At 41.2% G+C, this 25,694-nt stretch overlaps 1 protein-coding gene across 1 annotated transcript in view; it reads right to left on the reverse strand.

Moving 5' to 3' along the window:
- Nucleotides 1-25,694, reverse strand: part of st6galnac5a (ST6 (alpha-N-acetyl-neuraminyl-2,3-beta-galactosyl-1,3)-N-acetylgalactosaminide alpha-2,6-sialyltransferase 5a) — a 79,921-nt gene that overhangs the window by 51,217 nt on the left and 3,010 nt on the right. The gene's annotated exons all lie outside the window — the stretch shown is intronic.

Raw genomic sequence — 25,694 nt, forward strand, 5'->3', positions numbered from 1 at the left:
TTTCAATACCGTCATAAATACTCTTTGTATTAAACTCATCGTATGTAGCACACAGCACGCACCAACAGAGCTAAGTCTCCGGTCTCCACTGGTGGAACAGGCAACTGAGCTAAAGACACAGTGACACCTAGCTGTGGAGGGATACGTTACAGGACCGTAAACAGCCGGCGGCAGCGAGACCGTGGGGAATAACGGTATCTAAATTGGCAAATTTAAGATTTATTTTGATCAAACTCGAGCCAGTGTGGACTTACTAACTAGATTACTAGCAGGAGTAACCAAGGTGATTTGGGTGATATATAATGTATTTTGTTTCTGTCAAGATTGAATTAAGTGTTTTCTGATGAGTCAAGGAAGCGATTAAGCCTTGTCAGTCGTCTGTGACCGAGAGAAAGTTAAACTCAAAAGGTTAAAGTTATTTTTCTCTGTTTAATACAGATAATAGGTGTGAGTATTACTTTAACATTTTTTGGGTTTCTATTGTTATTATTCTATTTATTAGTCTGAGAATGCATAAAGTAAGTAGTACGCTCACTGTCTGAATAAAAAATCAGATACGGCCCAAGCTTAGTAAGGAGCTTGTGAATGCATTATGTCAATGAGTGTCCTCATTAGTATAGAAGTGTGTGTGTGTGTGTGTGTGCGTGTGTGTGTGTGTGTCAGCGCTGCAGAGTGGAGATTTTATGTGCCTCTGTGTGAACGTCTGTGATCAAAGTAAAAGCGTACGGCCGTTGGAGAGGGATGCAACAGTTTACAGGACATCAAACCGAGTCTCTCACACACACACGACAAAATACACATCTGGCATGTTGACTAGACACTTCTGAACACAAACTGTGATCAAACCCACATCCAGAAAAATTCAGTAATGACTCCCAAATGTACGCTACAGTCCATCAGGCTGACAAGTGTAAACCAGAAGCTCATGCTGTTTTTGTTCATTTATATAAAGGGCAGATAATAAAGGGCTGCTGCAGCCTGAGTGGGAGACAAAAACATTGTCTAGGATAAAATTTAAAATTGATGTGTGTGACAAAAACAGTGAGGATGCATCTGTCAGTGGCAATACAAACTTAAACTTGGTGTCAAATAAATGGAATAATTTTATCTTAAAGTGTCTTATTAGCAGCTACTGTTTCATTAGCAGCATGGCGTCTAGAGAGACTTCCAGCAGTTAGATTGATGACCATGGTGGTGATCTATGTCTTAAATCAACAAAAGCTACAGACTGTTTTGAAAATCAAAACAAAACAATACTTCGTCCTTCTGCTTCTCCTTCCTACTCATTTTTGCACATGTAAATTGAGGCAATTTGTGGATGGAATTTACTGTGTTTTTTTTCTCCCTTTTTTGTTATTCATATGTTTTTACCAGGATAGTTCATCCAAAAATGAACATTCAGTCATTATCTACTCACCCTCATGCCGATGGAAAGTCAAGGGAAGTTTTATAGTCCACAAAACACTGTGGAGTTTCACGGGGAAAAGGCGTTGCACTCAAACAATTGAGGCAAACTGTGACCAGGATTCAAACGTTGAAAAAATACACAAGAGACCACAAAATGTCTCCATACTGCTCGTCTGAAGTAATCCAAGTGTCCTGAAGCCCCAACATGCCAAGTTGTTTTGAAAAATGTCAATGGCGTCATGTTTTTAGCCTTGCTGTAACCTGTAGCTCTATTGTGGGAGCTGTGTTCACATATGCATGCTCACACAAGACCAACAAGAGCTTGCAGAGGCCTCCCCCACACACAGAGAGAGACTTGTAGAGTTAGCAGCGAGCACCAACTCCCTTTGTCGGATTTAAAACTACTGTGTGTGTGAAGGTTTCTGTGTAGCATGTTAACACCGGCGTGCAGATACCTCGAGCTGTCGTTGGTCTTGTGCAAGCGTGTGTACCATTATTTGGGAGATGAGTGCAATGCCATTTCACCCAACTTTACATCGGCGTGAGGGTGAGTAGATAATGACTGAATTTTTATTTTATGGTGAGCTATCCCTTTCGCTACGGATTTTGTTGTATTTTACACATTCGAAATAAAGGCAACTATAAAATCCAATCTTGAAGAAACAAATGACATTTCCTCTCTTTGAGCTCACCAAAGGTGACTGTTGGCTGTCCTGTCAGTGGTAATAAAGTGAAATCACGTCTAGTTTTCTTGCATCTATCAATTATATTTCAATGGAGACAGCAAGGGAAGGAAGGAGAGCCAAAGAGGAAAGATGCCAAATTTGGCTCCCAGACTGTCGGTGTAGAGGACAGAGCAGCACTTGTTGCTTGTTAAAATATTCAAAAAAAACCTATGGTTACGTTGTTCTGACAAGTAACTTCTTGTGGTCATGGTCATAGGTAGTGTATTGAAAATTTTAGGACTGTGTTACCCCTAATCAGATGGACTGTTTCAATATGAAGTGGACAGCAGCAGGCAGGTCTTTCTTTTTTATTCACAGCACGTGATGACGCTACGTGCTTGTCGGTAGGACCTGGCTCCCTCGGGTATGATGCAGCAGGTGCTGCCAGAGTTGTTGCATCGCATAACTCTTCAAAAGTTGAGCAGATCATCCATTTTGAAACCACATTTCCTCTGTGAAATCGTAGACGATCTCCTCCCTGAAATCCCTCATACGTGGCCACTCTGACGTATAAGGAGCTTGCCTTTACCATTATTTTTCGCATAACATGCCTTCGATTGGAAATAATGACGGCTAGTGCAGCGGCTGCAATAGAAATAAACCTGCTGATGTTTCGAGCATCTATGGCCATGCTTCTTGTAATGTTATCACCACAGGAGAAGTCTCATAACATCACTCAGTGGAAAAGCAGTCATCCCGCAATTGTGTTTTATCAACATTTTGAAAATATTGTTAAGTTTTGCACAAATCTGTCATGGAAAAGCCACCTTATGATTCTCAAACTTGACCTCCAAGTTTGTAGCATCATCTGTGTGATACTGCCTCTGCAAAACTTGATCACAGTGGTAAACTTGTACAATTCTGGGCTGCTTTTTTTTTTTATTTTTGTGTTTCTATTGTTGTGTCCACCCACACTAAATCCACAGCCTTATTTCTGTCTCTCACTCGACTCCCCTGCTCTGCCTCCCCGCTCTAAAATGCCCTTGTATCCCAAACAGCAAACACCTCTGCAGCTCATGTGCAGCCGGACTCTGCCCTGAAGGCAGGACTCGGTGTCATTAAACCTTAACTCTCCTCACCACCTGCACAGGAAAAGGTGAAAACAAGGATGCTGCACCTTGTTACTTTCATTCTTTTTTTTACCCCACATAAAAACATGAACCTCCTCCTCCTATTCCTCACCTCGGCCGGCGTGGTTGACCCGGAGATGAGAAACGCTTGCTGTGAGTTTCTATTAGCATGAGCTGCTGGAGGAACGGACCCAGGCAGCCTGACGTGTCAAGCCAGTGGGAGTGTTGGAGACAATCGAGTTGCGCCTTGTTACAACACACTCCTTTGCCTTAATTGGCTCCATATCAGCCTGATAGCGGCTGGTGCAGACTGTACAATGTTGCAGCCACTGCTTGTCCCTATAACCTCCACCCAAGACAGAGGAGGAGAGAGCTGCTGCTGCGAGGACCACACAGACACATCCCTGTAGGAGTGATTGCCTTGGCATGAATACAAAAGATGAGGTGCAATTTACCAGGTCAAAGGATCTCTCCCTCTTCCCGTCTTTTCGCTCTGCAATTGCAGCAGGAGGTGGTGAGCAGAGAAGATGGAGGAGGAAAGAAAGCCAGGAGGAAATGACAGAGGGGACATTAGGAAGGCGAGAAGGAGGCAGAAAGATGGGAAAAAGACAAAGAGAGAGAGGGGGGGTGGGGGGTTGACAGACAGAGGCGGGCTGAAGAGGGGAGGGAAATGAAAGGCAATCTGATAGATGAAAAAGAGGAGCAAGGAAAAGGAGTGGCTGTCAGAGAAAGAAGCACTTTGGAGACCAAGAAATGTAGGCCAGGGCCTTCAGAGAGACATAAGAGGGATTTCAGGGGCATCCTTTGATGACGGAAAAGTTAGAAATGCACACTTGCTCGCTTCACAAACCGCGCCGATGTCATGATGTCTGATAAGGTCATTATGAAGCGCAAGCATCAAAACATCATTAAAACATCTGCAGGGTTTCTCCTCCTGAGCGCGTGCAGGCAAACAGCGCTTGAGGAAGACTTCACACCGCTTTTTGATGTGGTGGACTGATGCATTATATTCCTGTCGTAATTATTACATATAAAAGCATGTAGTCATGAATAATTTCATGAATGTTGACTGCATCTACGGTCATGTTTACGTACTTTCTGAGGCCTTTGAGTCCTCCACTGTCCGCATGTGACGAGGCTCCAGAGCGTCTGAAGGTTCAGAAGCTTGTAAGTGTTTAGACTCCAGTGTCAGACAGCTGTGTGATGTGTGTATTGCACTTAAAGCTGAGCTTTACTTGCACAGTAAAGCTGAATCACTGTTCTGTTTTTTTATGTTGTTGGTAGGTCTTTGTCCTTGTTCATGCTGTACTAACAGCTTCTCTGCGCCGATTTATGTTGTCACTTAACCTATATATTCATAAAAGATCAACTGTGGCTCATCGAAATGTATTTTATCATTCATCAAGATGAAGGTTGACCAAGAGTCTGTTTTTTTTCCACATCAGCTCCTTTAGAGAGATCTGTTGCTGGGACTGATGGTTTTAGTTAAGGGTTTTTGCAGCGTGGTGAACAATGGAGCGAAACAATAACGAGTATATAATCTAGTTAACTGTTAATTTTGTTGTCAAAACCTTGACGAAAACTATTCATGAACAACGAAAGAGGAAAAGGAGATGCTGACAAGCTAAAAATAGATCTTGGTAATAAAAACTGTGTCCAAATCTATGTTTAATTTCCGTTGATGAGATGAGACACAGTGAAAATGTTAGTGGTGAACAATCAGACTTTCAAAATAGGACGAGAGGGAAACACAACAGCCAACAACTGCTGTTAACTTCTGATATAGTGCTGAAGGATCATTTTTTCTCATGTTTTAAAAGAAATCAAGCCAATTTGCTCAGGTTTCAAAGGGTTAAATATGACTGTTTAAGAAATGTTAGTTTGTAAATGTGTCAGAATTATTTTCTAGACATAAAAATTGTTTCCATGAAATTTTTATACGTTTCGTCACCTTGATTCAAATTTCTGACACCTGTATCCGTGTCACTGGATTATTTTAAAGAGGAAATAAAAGACATGCTGACCAAAATTATGAACAGACGTTGACTAAAATGCCATGAATTTTCGTTGACTAAAACTGCGAAGGATAAAAATGACTAAAATGTGACTAAAACTAATAAACACTTCTTTTCTAAAGACTAAGGCTTCTAAAATAGCTGCCAAAATTAACACAGCTTGTTAAGAGAAGCGAGAAGCGAGAGTAATGACTCTGAGATGTCTGAAGGTGTGTGCCGCCATTTCACGTTCACATCACGTCCACCCCTGCACTGCAAAAGTCCCTTTTCTACACAAGATACAGCGAATTGAAAATGAAACTGAGAGATAAAAGGTGCAGTATAATCCTAGCGTGAAGGCGAATATATGCATGGGTAGGGACAGCGGGAGGAAATTTGAATACGGCACTCAGGCGAACTGTTAACCGTCAAACTCGAGATGACAAGTTTGTTGTGAACAAGGGCAAACAGGCAATTTTCACACCAACGCAAGAAACTTCTTCTTCCAGACCGGAGACTGGCTGTTAAATCTTGGAGTGCGAGCGTAATAAATCCCGTCGAGCTAAATCCCAAAGGAGCAATTACTGCTGTGTTCTCGCAATATAACAACAAGCCCAAGAAAAACACAAAGAAGACATCAATAAAACATCGCCAATACTACAGTCCCTATGTGGAGGAAAGCTTTGCTTCCTTCTCAAAACATTTTCAATACTAAATATTCTAGTTGGAGTTTGTCCATTATGTGCTGGAGCAGAGGATAATGAGAGACAGTAACCAAAAGAGTGTGTGTGTGTGTGTGTGTGTGTGAGCGTGCATGTGTGTGTGAGTGCATAAAACACCAGCTGCCAGTGACAACACTCGTCAAGCAGGAAGAATCTCCTGGGAGCCGACAGATTTCTTATTGGCAAGCGAGACACGTGAGTGAGTCTTTGAGGCTCTTTGTGCTGGTGTCTACAGTGTGTCTGACAGTGAGAGAGAGTAACTAATTACATTTATTCAAGTAATCTGCTTAGGGACAGTTTTTAAAGGACCCAACAACACACTCTACTAGATTTCAGAGTGAAATACTGCACTTTTTACTCCTCTACATTAACCTACTGTAGTGGCTATTTACAAAAACATGACAAGCTTATGGAAAACACACGTTTAGAGATGAAATCAGCGTTTCTGAACATGTTGGCGTCTTACAAATGAGCAGTTTCCAGTAAAGACCCCTTTTCATCCGCCTGTTTTATGTGCATTTACAATTTGCACGTGAAAACTAGAATTATCACATCGGTTATGTATGTCTCAAGTTGATTAGGAATTCAGATATGATGAGGTGAAAGGTCAAGGGAACTAGCGTTTAGTGTTATTTAGCATCTTTCCTGACAAACTAACATGACATGGTTGATACCATTGGACTCTTTAGGTCGTCTTGATTCATATAATATCGATATCATTACTCTAGCTTTAACTCAGCCCCTTGCAGACAGGAATTTCAGCCGCAATTTTGAAAAAATTAGCACATTATATACAAACTTAAATTGCATCACAATTAACCCTTTAACGCTGACAGCCCTAGATTTGATATTTTTTACATTTAAACTTCCAGATGATGAAGAGTCTGCTGCGTCATGCCCGAAGGAGCCACTTCCTACCGCTACTCTTTGTTGTGATCTAAGTGGAAAAAGTGTTTCCATTGCATTTTTTGGGAATATGGCTTTTTCCAACAGCCTGAAAAACCACCTCATGCAAGTGTAGAAACTTTTTTTGCAAAAAATTGCATTTTTTTCAACATTGACGTGTTTCCGTTAGGCGTGGTTTATATTCGCAGTTTCAATTTGTGCAATTTGAGGGTTAATGGAAACCCGCCTCCTAATGGGGGCGTGCCGACATTTACTGTATTTAATACACAGTCTATATAAGTACTTATACTACCACACTTCAAAAGATCTGAAATCTCTCTTTAAGTAAAGAATCTAAGTAAGCGTTTCACCACTGATCGCGCAAACTCAAATAACTCATATTAATAATAACAATGAAAATAATGATCCCATCTGGATTATTCCTTGTGTGATCAGGTGGAACTTCCAGAGCTTGTTTATGTTATTTTCCGCTGCGTTCACAGAGACTCCGACTTTTAATAGAAAAACACTATTGAAATGAATCACTGCGCTAATGTTTACTGCCAAGGTAATGCCTATTCATTTACTTAATGGGTACGCACTTGAGATGTGATAATAGCCAAACTGATGATTAGGAACATGCAAGTGAGCGTCACGTTCACACAGGTTGATCTTCACAATGAGGGAAATAATTCCTCACATCAGTAAATGGCTGTTTGGTTGTTTTCTCGGTTTTGCACCAAGGTGATGAGCCTCCCCCACATACGCCGGGCTCATTAGTCTAATCCTGTGTGTATTCTTCCTTGCAGGAATTCATAAAAACACAAACAATGTGCGCATGCATGCTAACAGCCTTCTGTCAGGGAGCTGCTCCCACAACGCTTTATCTCCTAATGAGCCCTGATCAGCTTTTTTCATGTTACAGCACGGGGAAGGAACGGTGAGCGTCACACACACACACACACACACACACACACACACACACACACACACACCCACACACACACACAAACACACACACACACACACACACACACACACACACAAAGAGATCCCTTTAATCAATGAAGGTCCTGCATTCAGACTAAAGTATAGAAGCATTATCAGCTAAATGCTGTCAAAGTAAGTAAAATTACTAATTTTGCAGAAAAATGTTCCCTGTTTACATTAATGGATCATTATGAGACACATTAAGAGTCACTTGATCACATATTTTATACTTGAAAAATAATGTTTGTGTTGGTATATTTAGGTTTTGATTTAAGTTGTTTTAGAATATTTAAGAGTGTGTAGAAGTAAGCTATGCTAAGGTTATGCTTAATTTAAATTATTAGTTTTATATTTTCTGTGTTAAGTTTTGTGTGTCAGGTGTGGTGCCGTAAGGAAGTTTATTGCACATGAAGACAGAGATTGACATTGTACTAGAAGAAGACGAGAAGTCTCTGTAGGTGTGGATAGGTTTAAGTTTTGACTCCTTTTTTCTGTTGTATCTGAGATTAGGATTAGTACATCAAGTTGGTAGTGGATCAGACGAGATGTGATTATGGGAGGACTTTGTCTTATCTGTATTCTTTTCCTTCTTTTTCTTTCTTTTTCTTATCCTGCCATTTGTGAGTACTTGGATTTCACAAAAAGGAGTTGGAACATGAGTCAAACCAAGATATCTTGCAGACAAACTGTCCTGGGAACCACAGTGTGTAGAAACGGCCACATTTAGGCCTGTGGGATTAAATACGCAAAGGGCCGCACCACCTCCGCCAGCAGCGGGACACACAGACTTTGTGGAGGTTGTGCACCTTTTTGAAGTTATGGTATTTGCATCTTTTTGTGTCTCTTTGTAGTCCTTTTGTTCTTTCCATATGGTTGCTTTATGTCTCTCTGAGGTAATTTTGTGTCTAATCTGGTTGTTTTTTGCTGGTTTACAGTCATTTTATTTCTCCTTTATGACAAATTTGTGTCTCCCTGTGCTTGTTTTGTGTCTCTTTGTAGTCATTTTGTTTCACTTTAAGGTAAATTTGTGTCTCTTTTGGTTGTTTTGTGTTTCCTTGCAGCTTCTTTGTGTCTTTTTGTAGTTGTTTTGTGTAGATTCACAGCCATTTTGTTTCTGTTTTATGGTTGTTTTGTCTCTCTTTGTGATCATTTGTGTCTCTTGGCCATTGTCAGCTGTTTTACGTCTTTGTCTTTATGAGGTAATTTTGTGTCTAATTTAGTAGTTTTGCGTATATTTGTGGTCATTTTGTGACTATTTGGGGTTGTTTTGCCTGTTGTTTGTTTTGTGTCTCATCTTGGTTTAAATTTGAGAGACATTTTGCAGGTGAAGGTCATGGGGGCCCCTAACACCGTTCAGTAATCCATCCACACCTAATTTTGATATAATATTAGATTATTCATCACTGTGTGAGTTAGTTTCGAATAAGAGATCTGGCCCTCCAAAGGTAAAAAAATTGGGTTTTGGGTTGTGAGAGGATAATAAAGGAGGAAAAAAAGTCTGTATTCATTACTTGGAGCTCTTTTGCTTCTAAGTGAAATATACGTTTTCCTTTTTGAGCCTCAAAAAAGTATTTAAATGACTCAATGTGAGAGGTTTAGGAGAAAATAACTCTTGGGTGGAACTGTTAAAGGTCAGGTGAAACATTTGACGCTGCAGTTCTCGAAAGGACTCACACCCCAAAAAGGTTGGAACCGGTGGTAACCCTCCAGCAGTGCACAGCCATCTGCTGTGGCTGAAGTTCGTGACTCTGAAGTGCTGGAAGCATTAAAACTGATATAACGCCTGTGCAGTCGATACTGTTCCTCTCGGTTATTAGCGCAGCATCTGATGCTATCATCATCATCAGGGCTTTTGTTGCATTATTAACGAGATGATGATGGAGGGTGGAATTAACGCTGTGATTACGAGCCGAGGAAATGGAGTCATCTTCGGCTCATAAATAGACAGACACTCTTGCATTTCTGAAATGAGCCTCCGCATCTGTTGATTTCTGTTAATTTTATTAGCTGTAGCCAGCTGTCTTGACATAATTCCTCTTCTGCGTAAAAATGATTGTTTTCAGTGTTGTTGTTGTTGTTTTTTTTAATTATTAAACTTTCTTCCCAGCTCAGTGTTGATGTTCGGAAACTTTTAAAGCATTAACAGTGATTTTGAAAGAGATTTAAGTATTTAGGGGCCACTTCTGAACTGTTATTAACCAAAGCTGAGTGCTTCGATTGACACAACTGAAGGATAACAAGTGTTGAAGCAAAATCATTCATAGATCCTTTTGTTTATCTCGACTGCAAATAGCTGCACTTTGAGACGAGGCACAAGTTTCAAAGGAGTTCCTCCATAAATAAAAAGTGAGTCCCTGCTGACACGATCAGAGAGACTCACACAAGAGCTGTTCCAAAAATTAATGAGGAAATAATTTCAGTTTTTATCAGATTGTGTTCATATCCTCCGCAATAAAAAGTAATTTAATTTATGTTATTACAAAAATGTTAAAGCGACCTTTTTTAAAAGCGACCTGCCGGCTGGTTCATCATGGACTCTTGATTCTGAGCAAATTATCTCAAAGCATTGATTCAACAAAGGAGCTGTCTGACTCGAATATATTTTTATTAAATTGTTTATTTAATGTGTTGTTGTGTTTGTCGTTTGTTCTGCAAAGTTTAATTTGCCGTGCACACGTCAGAACAAGGACTCACCAACAAAACTTTTTCTCAGGCGAGACATTTTTGTGCAGCCGTGAAGTACCAGCTGAAAATTGTTTGACTCAAACGTATCTTATAATAAAAAACAGACCAGACTGCATGGTGGCGGTGTTTTGTTTTTTAGGTACTGTATGTCTGACTGTGTAAAGCAGGCATGTCAAACTGATCCACAGGGGGACGGTGTGGCTGCAGGTTTTTGTGCCAACCAACCAAGAGCACACAGTTTGACCAATCAACTGTCTGAAGACGGAGATCAGTTGATTAAATGAGTCAAGTCTGATGTGCTGTTACTTGGTTGGAAACAAAACCTGCAGCCACACCGGCCCCCCTGTGGACCAGTTTGACATGCCTGGTGTCAAGTATTCAAATGCATCTCAGAATCTTTTTATAGCACATCAAGGACGAGTTGGAAAAAGGATGTGGATGTGCTTTTTCTTATTTAACTACACTTTTTTTAACCTTGGAGGTTAACATTTCTTGTGGCTCACTTGAAACTTAAAAACAGAATAACTTTTTTTTTTTAAATTCCAGGCAGCCCTGGTTACATAAGTAAAAGTCCATTTTTCCCCCATTCACAATGTTAAGTGATTCACAGTTGGAGCTCGGCTAAAGCTTGGATCGGCATAAAACTCTTCAGGTTGGATTGTCAGTTCAAAAGACAAAGATGTGCACAAAGAAAGTCAAAGGAGCCTGTGCATTGTAGGGCTAGGCCATTAATCAAATATTAATCACAATTTTGGCTTCCCATGATTAAACGAACATGATCGAATGCGATATCGGCTCTGCATATCAAATCACACTTCATAAACCAACAGCAAACTCCACTTTTGAAGAGCTGTCATGCCGTTACGCACACACCCTGCAGCAAAGGTCTGTGTCTGTGAAAAAATTCCTGAATGTTGCAACTGCAATGTTGCCCGAAGATGGGCAAAACGGAGAACATCTGTCACCGACCATCATCATCCGTGGATTTAAGAGAGATCAAATCACGAGATGAGAGAGCGTGCTGCATCTCAAAGCAACACAAGAAACATGTTAAACTACCTGACAAAACACTATAATGACTGCATTAAAGCCAAGAAGAGGAACATTGCAAATGCCGGCCCCACTTAATCCCCCTTCTTGTCAAAATAATTGTGTTTATCATTTTTGCTGTAATCGAGCAGCCCTAACACAAAGATAGGCAGTGTTTTTTCTATAGTAATAAGCGGGGATTGCCACGTACTGTGGGGTTTACATCTAACTTGAGAAATAAGGATTTATTTCAACCAAAATGGAGCTGGTGATTGCTGAAACAGTGGACTTACCAACAAAAGTTGCCGCAACGATTTGGGTGAGTTTTATTTTGTTTTATGTCAAGTTTGAATGAAGAGTTTTTTATGAGTTCACAAAGCAAAAAGCGTCTTTAGTCTTTCGTGACTGAGAGAAAGTTGAATTCAAAAGGTGAACGGTTGTATTTTACTCTGTTTAATATGGAAAATAGGTGTGAGAATATTACTTTTCTTAACATTTTGTGTGTTTCTGTTGTATATTCATTAGTTCAAAGCTAAAATGTCAGACAGCTCGCTCCAGCGTGCAGACATGTCCGACAGGCCGCTCCAGCACCAAGATGAACAGCCAGCTCTTTTTCCATATCACCCAGCCCTGCACGTGTAACATTAAGGGTATTGTTGAAAGAAAATTTTGAAATAAAAACACATAATATAGAAAAACACCCACTTCACATTCCTATCTATTCAATTTTTTTAACTGCAGAAGATCGAGAACTCATTTGATGAAATTGTGCTGAGCCAGTGAGTGTTTGACCACATCAACTCCACCGTGCGCCTCCTCGCCTAAAATCAATCCTGACAATCATGGAAACTTCCACTACTGACCGGTGTGTCACTGTGACCCACTTGCCACGGCTCGGGCTTGTCCTCAAGATCTCAATACGGTTCAAATCTGAACGCTGAGGCGTCCACAACCCTCGTCAGCTCTCGGTGATGACGGGGGTGAGAGGTGCTGTGACTGCAGGCTAAAATATACTTACTGAAACAAACAAGCCAACCGTCACAGCAGCTTTCCGCTATGATTGACACAGTGTGAACAAGTGTGGGAAGATGTACGGACAGATTCTATCCGCCACACTCCTCAAATTACCACTTCCCTCCTGTCTACGCTCACCGCAGAACCTCACTAACAGCTCCGCTGTGGTGGTGATGGAGGCTATCAGAGTGTGATCTCAGAGAAGAGACGGAAAAACCAGGAGCGAGACCTCCTTTCACCTCCATGTTACTGAATCTGCTGGTATTATTTTTACAGACAAAAAGGTAATATTTACGGAAAGAAAAAAAAAGTATAGCAGAAGAAAAGGTCAAACACATGATGACTTGGTATACATGTTCAAAAAGGCGTGAAAAGAAGTACAAACTTATTTAATACCAGCCCTTCTTCATGAGTCACTGCATTTTAATTAACCAGCTTCCTTATTAATTCAAAGCAACACTCGAATCAGTTAAAAATATATGCATATACCCACGTACCCAAAATCAAATATCTATACATTAACATTATTATTTGCAGAAAAGGGAGGAAGATAAACTAGGAAAATGTAAATTTTAAGTAACCAAATAAATAAACAGTAGCCCCTGTAAACACCTGGTGACTGTCAAACCCCCTCTTCACCCCTGTGGAAACCATGTTTTTATACATGATTTTAAACTAATTTATGGCTGGACATTGTTTTAGCTACGCATCGGATAAAAATGAGGCCCCAGGCACAGTTTCATACGCTTTCATTTATACATGTGTAGCTTTGGACACGTGTGTCTGTAGATCACAAACCTGATTGCAATCAGTCTTGGTGTTCCTGGACTACACGTCCGCTCGACCTTCATCCAGGGGCAAGTGTTAATTCACCTGAAGCTATCTGACAGCAAAAAACACCAGACGAAGAATAACAGCAGTTCATTTACAACAATAACTATTCATAATCTAACACAAACACACACACAAAAATCCCATGCTTATTTTAATAAGCTCTCAGTCACGGCGCTCTCTCATCCATACAGATCGTTTAGAGGTCAAACCGATCAGGGATCAAATAAACGGGACAAAGCCTGATGCACCTTCTGTGTAACCATCTGTTTCCTGGATCCCTTTTTCTGTTTTTTTTTTAACAGGAAAGGGAGATTTTAGTGCAGTTTTAGCTCACATTATCACAGCAAAGAGTCGCTGTAAGACGCTACTGCTACAGCTTTTTACTGATATAGTTATATTTGTGGAGGTGATTATGTGATCACCACGAAGGGACAGATGCATTTACATCTTTTCGACATCTGGGTACTAGGGTTCGGAGGTTTTACGGTATTACTGTAGATAGGGGTATTTAGGAATGCAGAAAGTATGTTTTTCAATACCCTCATAAATACAGGTGTTCCTCTTTCTATTAAACTCATTGAATGTAGTGCACAGCACGCACCACCAGAGCTCAGTCCGCACTCTCTACTGGTGGACATGTAGCAGTGGAGGGACAAGTTGCAGGACTATAAACAGCCAGCAGCCAGCAGAGAGACTGTGGGGACTAACAGCATGTTTTTATTTTGAACTAGGTAAATTAAGGATTTATTTTGATTTACTAACTAGATTAAATTTATAGCTGAGAATATTGCTGCCGTTTTTCACCGGGGAACGTGCAGGGCTATAGTGCAATTTGTGTAGTAAGGGTTATTGGCAGCGCACTCTGCCGCTGTCTTGCCATTAAATATTCACAATATTCAAGGCCTTTATTATACACATTACGACTTTTGAATGTCTTTATTCTGTGTGTGCTTCTGGCGGTGATGCATGCAATGGACTGCTATAGACTTATGTAAAATGCCCAAACCAGCTTTTTAAAGAGGTGCTCTGCTGCAATGTGGTACTGCCAAAATTCTAAAAATTGTTGTGATGCAGGTGGTTGGTTATATGGCCCAGTACTACTGTAGACCTCTGCTGACCTGCTGCACTTGGACCCTAGGGTCCTTTTTAGTATTATTATTATATTTATTATTATTATTATTTGTTTGTTCTCTTTACTTTGTTTACATCATCTGGTTCATTTGTTTATGTATTTGTCTACATGTTTTTTTTTTAATTTGTCTATATGGTTTTGTTTTGTCCAGCTAAAAAAAAGTGTACAGTTTAATGGCTTTGTACCTGTTGATTTCTTATTTAATTTAAATAGAAAGAATTGTAAAAAAAAAAAAAAAAAAGAAATTGCAGACATGCAGGTATACACACATTGTTATAAATCAGAATATTTTTTTGGTGCTCATCAATTTCAGTTTTTGCCCATACGTACACTTAGTTATGACTCCTACAGACTGTTTTACACATGACACCTATGGGGACTATGAAGGCACCTGATTCAAAAGATTTTTACAAACCATTTAGTGAGCTCTCCAGCACCTGCATTTATTTCTACACTCATTTATTCAGATTTTTGCTTTAATTTGTTCGCCTTTGGATGTATGATTTGACTTTATCCAGAAAGAAAATATTTTAAAAATAAAATTGCAGACTTGCAGGCATACACACCTTTTCATGGATTCAAATTTTTTTGGCAAGCACCAATCTCAGTTTTTTCCCATACGTGCACTTTAAGTATGACTCCTACAGACTGTTTTACACATGACACCCATGGGGACTATGAAGGCATATGATTCAAAAGATTTTTATAAACCATTTAGTGAGCTCTCAGGCATCTGCATTTGTTTCTATGCTCGTTTATTCAGATTTTTCCTTTAATTTGTTCCCGTTTGGATGTATAATTCGACTTCTTCCAGTGGAGGAGACGGCGCGTCATCTCAGATTGCCCTGAGATGGAGTGTGGAGTATCTATGGCACCTGTTTTACACTACAGAGACTTTGGGGTCCCATGAAAGACCCTGCTGTTGATACAACCTGAATTAATGTGGAGTCCCTCCAGCAGGGAGGAAGGAAGAGGAGGTGCAGGCAGCTCTGAGCAGCGTCCAGGAAAAAATGCTTACTCCTCAACACCACTGGAGGTGTAATCAGTCGGTGAGAACGGGAGACCAAAGAACCTTCGATGAACAACCGTGACACCCATCTCCTCAATGACGGAGAGGCGATGGGATATACATCAAAGTCCACTCTGTAATTGGGACTGTTTCGACTGAAGGCAGACATCTTGGTACAGGCAACGATTAAATGTCACGTCAGCAAAACACTTCAAGGCTGCAGAAGGTTTCTTTCTTCAGTCGTGAAGAAAGTTTTGTCGTTTCTTGTTTTACGAAAAAACTTTAACACAGCTCCTTTGCTCTATTTTTGGCCGAGAACCTCATTGTTCTGGCAAAACCCCGGGCCTCCGTGATTAATAACCTTGGTATCCAATATGTTTCTAATCTGGGGGGAGGGGGGCGGCAATGCTCCTAGCATACAGAAAGAGATTATGCCAAAATACAAGTAACAGTTTGATCATTCCTCTCCCCCGCCATGGAGGACATGCTCATTAATCACGTCTAAAGAGCTGAGTAATGTAGCCGGCCTCGTAGGTCTGCGGAGCCAGAGGAAGGAGAAAGCAAAGAAATTGGGTTTTATTGCCATGCTTCCTGCCAGCCGTCTCTTCGCATTCGCCCTCAACGACACAGAAGGCGGCGGCAGCTCATCATCTATCTCCTGACGTTATGCCAAAAGGTATCACCCATTTATCATAGTTTAACCTTTTCAGATCCTTCACAGGTCCCTCGGGGGCCAAATAAGGAGGAGAGCGCCCCACAGGCTGCAGCTTACCGAGCGCCAAAGGTTAAAACACGCGGAGGCATGAAATCACCACTCAGCTCGTGACACACGTCTCAAGAAATTTCCCTCCACTTCCTTTATGTTGAAAATGTATGAGTTCACCAGTGATTCCCTAACCACAAAATGCCAAAAGGCACCGAGTGTGAGATTACTCCGTCGAGGGAATGCTTATCGAGAGGCAGCGCCCCCTCCCTCCCCCACCCACTCTTCATCCATAATTGCTTTCCAGGCCTGCATTGGAAAGAGCCCGAAGCTGTGTTATGTTTGGCGGGAGCAGAATGCACTGGAGATAAGTTGAAATCCAAGACTATGCCCCAATTGGGACCACTGTGGCATAACGAAACCACTATTCTCTTCTCTTCAGTCGAAACTGAGCGTTTTTAGTATTCTAACAAGGTCTCTGTATTAAAATTGTGGTTATCTGGTCCTAATGTTACGTGCAGTATGCGTTTTAAACTCCACAAATACAGACCACACACGCACACACACACACACGGACCTGCAAACTTCACAAACTGTTAGTTTGCATAAAATGACTGCGGAGTCCTTGGCCATAACGGCCTAATTGGGGAGTTTTCTGTCTCGCTATCCAGCTGGCTGATTGCACAGCGAACTCCTAATGAACGGTGAAAAATGGCTTTGTTGCTCGAAGAAAACTGTAGAAGATGTGGCTGTCTGAGATGAAATATTAAACATCTCACTTCTCCAGCTGTCACGAAAGCTGTGGTTGGGAGAAAGATGCCTTGTCATGTCTCCTTGGCACAGATGGCTCCGTTCTCCTTGGCTCATGCCTTCAAGCAGAGCGTACCTAGTCTGAGCGCAGATATGTCGCAAACTGACTGTCCAGAGTTTGTGCTGTAGAATCTGCTTTGTAAATTTCTTTTGTCATCTCAGCAGGATCGTATGCAGCTGTGTAGCAGCTTCTGGCGTCGGATGGTGGGTCAGTCAGTTCACCACTTTGGTCTAGACTGAAATATCTCAACAACTATTGAATGCATTGCAGTGAAATTTCCCACAGGATGCATCCTGGGCTGTGTTCACATTAAAAGAAAATGTGGCCCAAATCCAAGTGTTTGGTCTCCTGAGACACAGATGTGATGTTTTTTAGAGTAGTGTGGACACAGAAATAATTTTTTTTTCCAAATAAGATCTGGGACACTTTCATATGCTGTCACTGGCCATGTAAACGTATTGACTGATATTCCCATCAGAATCAATTTAAATCGTTTTGTTGATGCCCTCACATCAGGTCAAAAAAACAATTCCTCCGTTCATGTCCAAATACCTGCTGAACTAACAGCATTCCCATGAGCCTCGGCTGAACTTTGTATTTAGTGCTTATTGACAAATGTGTTGAATTCAATTCAGCTTTATTGCCATTTTGTTTAACATAAACAGAGCTGAATGAATACTGCCTGCTTAACAACAGCAATGCCACTGTAGAAGAGGAATAATGGGAAAAATAGATGAAATCTCTGCTTTTGCTTCATTTCTTGCGATCCTTTCGACCTGTGTAGTACTCTCCAGTCACACAAAGCGGCCTGCATGGCTCTACGCTCTTTGTCTTGTTTGTTAGGAAGCCAAAGGTCTGACTTTTAAATCACATAAAAACATCTTGTGCTTCGTCAGAAGGGAAAAGTTCGCCGAGTTCATTCCTTTCTAGCATGACACCGGGGTGCCCCCGTGTTTGATAAGACTCCCCGCTCTCGTCTTCACCGAAATCTCCTCCATTACCTCGCCTCCACCTGTCTTCCTGTCTTGCATGATATCTGTGAGGAATCTGCATGATACCGGCGTCAGAGAGGCAATCAGAGGGAGATGGTTACGCTGTCTAGTCCTCCCATCTCCGCAGAGAGACGGTGGAGAGTGGTTTCCTGTCCTCCTCCTCTTTCTCCTTGCTGAGAAAATAAAACGGAGTATACTGCCAGAAGAAAGGAAACCACTTGGGATTTCAACTCTCTATCTTTTCGCTCTCGGTTTCTGCTTCCTTCACTCTCTTGTCTCATTCTCTCAGGCTGAACCTTTCCTGGGTCCTATATTCTCTTTTATCATCCTTTCCGTCCTTACCCTTTCCTAGTTTTGTTCTCTCCTCTCATTCTCCATGCCCTTACTCTTCAAGAGTTTCTCTCCCTTTTCATCTCCTGCCCAAGTTTCTTTCTTTGCTTCCTTATCTCGTCCTTCCTCCTCCTACAGTCTCCACAGAACATGTCCAGACCAACCAATGCTGCCGCATAACTAGAAATAAATTACCCCTCACTCTGACCCAAATCAAACATGTTGCATTGAAAATACTTGCTATGCAGGATTTAAATGGATTTCAGATGCATACGAGAAAAAAATTAAACTTTTCTTATGTGCTCAATTTAAATGTTCTTGCAAATGTTTTAACATTGTGGCCGAGCATCTGCAGGAAACTTGAACGCCTCAAAATGTTCTCTATGTTGTGATGAGTTTTAATACTCTGGCCGAAGATAAAGTGAAACGGTCAAAGGCTGACTGGCACTGCACCCTACGCGCCAGCCAGCTGATATCTTGGAAAGATCAATATGGCAGAGAGGTCAGCAAGCAAAGATGAAGAAGACAAATGTTCATGTCAGAGGGTTTTTTTTACCAACACCAATCATTCAGCGCTGCGGGAGAACAAATGCCAGGCAAGGCAGATAACTTTTTGACTTCCAGATATGTACAGAGAAAGCTCATCCATGTTTTCAACAACATGGGTCTCATTAAAGAGAAAATCTGTGGGTAGATTTGCACAAAAAACACCTAAAAACCGACATCGGATTCATGAAATCTACCAGAGGCTTGGATCTGATCGTGGGCAGGTGTGTTCATGAATGCCAATTAATTGTAATTTGACAGCACGCTCCTGCTAGTAAGAAATTAGCATAGTACCTACAGAAAGACCAACGTTACCAACATATTGACCAATGCCGGAATACACGTAAATATCCTGCTGTGAATAATTTACACACAAATTTGTTCTGCTCAGGTTAATGAATGAGACCCAGTGCCTCTAAATGTAACATATTTGAAGGTTGGACTGCATTATGCACTTCAACCTGCTCGAGTACAAACGTGCATTGAAATCATAGAGAATTGATTGCAGCTTGAGGTTGCAGAACGTGAAGGGTGACATAATCGCAGGTTTGAAGAAGCATAAATGATGTTCAGAGGAGCCGTGGCCCTAATTGATGTCCCTTGTCGCCAAAATGTCAATAAGTTTATTGCCAAGAGAAAAAATAAATTGGTGGTTTACTTACGATGCTCGGCTGCTCCCGTCAGAGGGGGAAAATCAATTCTCATCCAAAGCTGGATTTACTGACGCATTACAGACAAATCCTCATCAAATCAAAACGTACACTGTCACTGAATATTGGCATTTCAGGGGGTGAGAAAAAAAAGATGCTGCCGTGTGCCCTGTCAGCTGTATTTAAAATATGAATGACTCATTTCATATTTATTTGTGCGCCGCTCGACTTCTGACAGGACTGTGAGACTTAGCTGTGCAATAATTTTGATTCCAAGACCAAAAAGCTAAAACAGCCTCTGGCATATTGACCGCAGCTCAGGACAAATATTAACTGGATGTTAATGTTCTCTCCCACACCAGGTCCATCATCCACATCCCACTTAAAAACAGTCACAGCATTAAAAGTTCAAATGAAAATTCTGTTTTTGGGCATGGCTCCAATTGGTTAGGATAAAAATCTTATCAACCACACACCAACCAATTTACAGAGATTTTGAGACAGCAACTGCACTTCACACAGCTCTATAACAAAGTCCATTAATGCAACTCGAGTGGCAAACAACACTGTGTTTGCAACACCAACTTACAAAACCAACACCAACATCAAACATTCACCATATTATCTAGAAGTGAAAAGATGAGGAATGGGCATAATATCTGTTCATTCTACAGTTGTCCCAAGACCCTAAAAGGCTGAATACACTCCAAATGATATGCAGACAGCTGATGTTCCAGCTCCAAAGAGATGCAAAAATGCGAGATGCACGCACACGCACATGCACACACACGCACACACACACACACACAATATTCTGTTTTAGGGCATGTTTCCAATCGATTAGGATAAAATTCTTATCAATTTTAATTCAATTCCATTTCAATTTTATTCATGAAGCCCATTATCACAAATCACAGTTTGCCTCAGAGACTTTACAGCATACAACATCCCTCTGCCCTTAGACCCTCACATCGACTTAGGAAAAACTCAGAGGAGCGATCCCTCTTCCAGGACGGACAGATGTGCAATACATGTCGTAAATAACAATTACATTACAGTAATGACATAAAGGAAAGACAAAGAGAGAGAAGAAGAGAGAGGGAGAGATGCAGAGCAATAATAGTAACAATAACATGACATATAACAATAGCGATAGACATAAAATTAATAAATGCAATTTATGATAGCATATGATGTTACATGCAAATATTGTAAGTGTTGATAACAGCCCCATGTGTATATTAATAGTGGAGGCATGACTAACAATAATGGCAGTAGAAGATGGCATTGAGCAGGATCATGGCGTCAGTGCAACCAAGGCCTACGACACAAGTGCAGCCACAGACAGGACCACAGCAACAGAACAACCAGACCATGATCCAGGCTGAGCCGGAGGTACAGCCACAACACCAGCACAGCCAAAGGCGGGATCACAGCATCAACACAGCCATCACCACGATCCAGGCACAGCCAAGATTGCAGCCAAGATCCGGGAAAACTATAAAGCACGGGAGCATAAATGCTCCGGAGAAGAAGAGTTAATGCCGTAAAAAGACATGAGCATTTGCAGATGGAGGGAGTGAGCGAAGGAAAAAGGAGCTCAGTGTATCATAGAAAGTCCTCCTGCAGACTAAACCTATGTCAGCCTAGCTAGGGGCTGGTCCTAGGCAAGCCTGAGCCAGCCCTAATCATAAGCTTTATCAAAGAGGAAAGTCTTAAGTCTAACCTTAAAAGTGGAGAGCCCGAGACCGAAACTGGAAGACGGTTCCATAAAAGAGGAGTGTGGCAGCTGAAGGCTCTGACTCCCATCCTACTTTTGGAGACTTAAGGAACCAATTATCAACCAAACACCAACTAATTTACAGAAATCTCTAGACAGCAACTGTGCTACACAGTTGTAACAAAGTGTAGTGCAACTCCAAGCTGTGCACAAACACAAATGTGTATCAAATATCTAAACCAAAATGTCTGAAAGTGGAAAGATGTGAAATGTATGTCATAACTGTTCATTTTACAGTTGACTTGGCACAATGTCCCAGGACCCTGGAGGTCCGGATACACTCCAAAACTGACGCAGACATAAATGGCCTCTTTCTGTTTTGCATTCTCTGTTCACACTGCATGAGATGTCTGCACAACGAGGCGTGTTCACACATCATCGTTGGCACAGTGATTAATGTCAAACTGTCCATGTGGACCCTCTTGGCCACACGGACACGGAAAGTGTAATTTGCACTTAATTCTAACCTTAACCTTCACAGCTTCACGCCTAAACCAAACTTTAACCCTAACCTAATGAGGTTTTCAGCCTCAGGGCTAAATACACTCTAATGTCAGGGCGCCCTGGCTACCCAGAGGGCAAAGGCACTAAACATGAACCACAACATTCCCAGTTTACCTTTGCTGCATATCAATCCCTGTTTCTCTCTCCTCTCAATTCCTGCCATCTCTCCACTGTCTCTGCAACATATAATATACCACCACAACTAAATAATTAAATACAATTTCCAAAAACATCCTCATATCCTCACTGTCAAGGTCTAAAACTCAACTTATAGATAGATAATGAAAAATAAAAGAACACAAGCAGTGACTAGGGTTTTAGATGTAATCTAAAAGGTCCCATACTGTAAAAAGTCAGATTTCCATATCTGTTTTAATACAAAGCAGAAATAGGTGCTATGTAAATATTGTGAAGGCATCAAAACGATCAATCCACAGAGAAAGGCACACAGTCTGTATTCAAAAACTGTGACTTCAAACTATCCGTTAGGACTTCTGTAAAGTTGTGATGTCACAAATACACCATATAAAAGGCAGGAACTGCCACTAAAATGCTGTTACAGTCATGACGCGGCTGCAGCAACGGAGCAGAGAGGCCAAGTGCAGATGTGGAAGACCAGGAAACAGTGACCAATCAAAGCAGACTGTATTTTTTTGGGAGGAGGGCTTAAAGAGACAGGCGCTAAAACAGAGCATTTAAGACCAAATTTCAAATACAGGCGTATTCAGGCAGACAGTATGAGAAAATTAATGTGTTTTTTAATATTCATGCATGCAAACATGTTCTAGCACAGATCCAAAATGCAAGTCTGATTCTGAAAAATTCGCATAATATGGGACCTTTAATGTTCACTTTTGGTTGCAAAAAAGGAAAGATGGGAGAACTGTGGATTTGGGTATAATGTGTTTATTTGCCTCACCACTTGTGTTACTGCCCTTTAATGACGTCACCAAATCCCTTTGGAGTGCATCTTAAGAAATTATGTTGGTTAATCAAAATACCATAACAGATTAAATGAGGGCAAACTCTGGAAAAACCAGATAAAAATAAAATGCTAAAAATGCAAATATTTCCCCTTGAAAATGCTCCCCACAGAAATGTTCAAAATGTTAAGATTCATTCTGCTCACGTAGACTTTAAGTCACCATGACTACAAGCGCAGCACGTCATATGTAAAGTGAACCGTGTACTCGCTGTGCACATATCCAGCATGCATTTCCTACAGAGCACAGTGACTCAAAGGGGGAACTTAAGTGGACAGACGAGCAGCGTTTCTCCTGAGAAAACTCTGCCAGCTGAACTTTTCACAGCCATCAACATTAGAGGTTTCCACACTTGGTAGTTTCTGCACCAGTGAGATTTCTTTTAATGAATAATAGTTCCAACTTCTGCTGCCAACCTGCATTACTTTGTCACAAGATTAAGTGACTCTTCAGAGCCCCCAGTGTTTAATTTAGCAAAAGTTCATTTCCCAACCATGCAGGCTACTTTTTCTGACATTCAGGAACAATGTGTTTACCTCCAAATCTGTCGGGCTGATACATGTTCGAGCTGTCCATTCGCCTCAACCACACAGCAACAGCCCTAAGAGCAGGGAGGAGGCTGTCAAATTACTCATATGCAAATCAACCTGTGACATAATCTGGTGATTTAAAGCATGCTTTCTCAGCCAACATATAATTTTCTTGAAAGAGAGATGGCAGCAACAATCGGCCCCGCCATTCAAGGTGTCATCAGTCCTGCCATGACTACTGGAGGGGCCACCCAGAAAACAAGCCCAGGGGCCCTGTGACCCTTCAAGCCTCTGGACAGAGCCTCTGGTTGAAGTGACTGTTAACATGTCTTGTCAGAAAGTCGATGATAGGACTACAAAGACACACAAAACGAGAACAAAGAGACACAAAAGACTCTAACAGGACGCAAAATGACTCCTGAGAGGCACAAAATGACTCCAGAGAGATACACAAGGCAAAACAGCTAACCCCCAAAGATGCAAAACGACCACAAAAACACAAAAGGCTCAAAGACACACAAAACAACCTCAGAGAGATACAAAATGACCCCAAAAGCAATAACAAAAAACAGAAAACAACTCAAGATACAACTCCAAAAAAAATAGAAAATACTACTATGAACAAAACTACTCCAGAGAGATATAATATGACCTCAGAGAGATGCAAAGCAACAAAAAACAACTCTACAGAGACACAAAAAGGCTACAAATAACAAAAAATGACTCAAGAGAAATAAAATGTCTCCAAAGAAACGCAAAATGACTACAAAAATCACAAAACAACTTCAGAGACGCTAAGAAACTACAGAGAGATTCAGAGGACAACAATAAACAAGTTTAAAGAGACACAAAATGACCCAAGAGAGATGCAAAATAACCCCAGAGGCGACTGCAAAAACCATAAGAAAACGACTTTAGAGAAACACAGAGCGACCCCTGCCACAAAATGACTCCAGAGAGTCAAGACAACTCCAAAAAACAAACGACTTGACATTCACAAAGAGATGCAGCAAAATGACTCCAGAGACACAAAGTGACGACTAAGGAGACACGAGTTGACAACAAGTGGACACAAGTTGACTACAACAAGCCACAAAGCTAAAACAGAGGCTGAAAATGATCAATGTTGTGTCTCTTTCAGTCTGGGTGTCTTCGTCTTGCTGTGTGTGGGAGGTTTCTGGAGCTGGGTGCATGTCTGTATCCAGGGGCCTATTGTTCAATAATCCATCTACGAGTTCAGACCAAAACTTTCCATTTCTCTAATTCTCAAACATCTTCAATACAACATGGTTGGAAGACTGTTGCATCCATCATTTGGCTCAGCGGTGCAGACCGCTACACAAACCGCCCCAACAGCCCATCAACCAAATTGCCTGCGGAGACGAGGAGCCGTCTCTCGTATGTTGCCTAAAACAAGCCTTTACAAGGTGATTAGGGTCTGCTTTACTTGCAGCGCCTCTGCTCCCCAGTACTCACATTGATTGTTTTCTCCTGGCTTGGTAAATAGATGGAAGTCAATATGCCCCCGCTGTGACGTCAGGGTTCACCTAGCTGCAGGTCTCCTGGGTTTACCAATTAGAGCACAAGAATGCAGCCAAGGATTTCATTTGTAGCCTAAGCTGTTATTAGTAACGACAGGTGGGTATTGAGTGTGCCGCAACACTGTGCTGGAGAAAATTGTGATAAATGACAGGAGGAGGGAGGCGCTCTCTACAGAGCTGAGCAGATAGACGAGTGCTGGTCATTAGACACCAGAAAAGGTGTGTTTTAGAGAAGATGCTGCGAAAAAATGGTTTCATAAAGGGGATTCACTTTCAAAGCAGGGGTGTGTCTAGAAAGTGGCCTGTGGTGGCCGGGACACTCAAGGTGCCACCCCCTTATGATTTGCTATCTGCTCAGTCGGTTTGAACTGTTTGATGATTAAACAGTGTGCACCACTTCGCTATAGTCTTTGAAAGACGTGTTTTTCGCAAAAACGCTTAACAGCAGGCTTTGAGTTACGTTTTCTCCTATTTGATGCATGTGTCAGAGGTGTACTCAATCAAAACAACGTTAATATGAAACGATTTCTGGTAAATCTTTTGTTATTGCACATAGATTTTTTTGTTCTTACTCCACACTTGCTTTGGCAATGTAGATATAACTTTTCCATGCAAATGAGCCCTTTTGAATTAAACTGAATACATCCTGCAGTATCAGCATGCAGTGCGCCTGCGTAACACAACAGGGTGTTCAGGGCACCACAGCTTCTGTTTAAATAAATGTTGTGCTTAGGGATGAACAATAATATCTGCACATCATCGGTATTAGCAGATATTGGCTTTAAAATTAAATTCTTTCCTTTTTTTTAGCTGAAAAAGTAAAAAAAA

Source organism: Plectropomus leopardus, chromosome 12, assembly GCF_026936395.1.
Source record: "Plectropomus leopardus strain MGB_pleo_1.0 chromosome 12, ASM2693639v1, whole genome shotgun sequence".
Taxonomy (NCBI): domain Eukaryota; kingdom Metazoa; phylum Chordata; class Actinopteri; order Perciformes; family Serranidae; genus Plectropomus; species Plectropomus leopardus.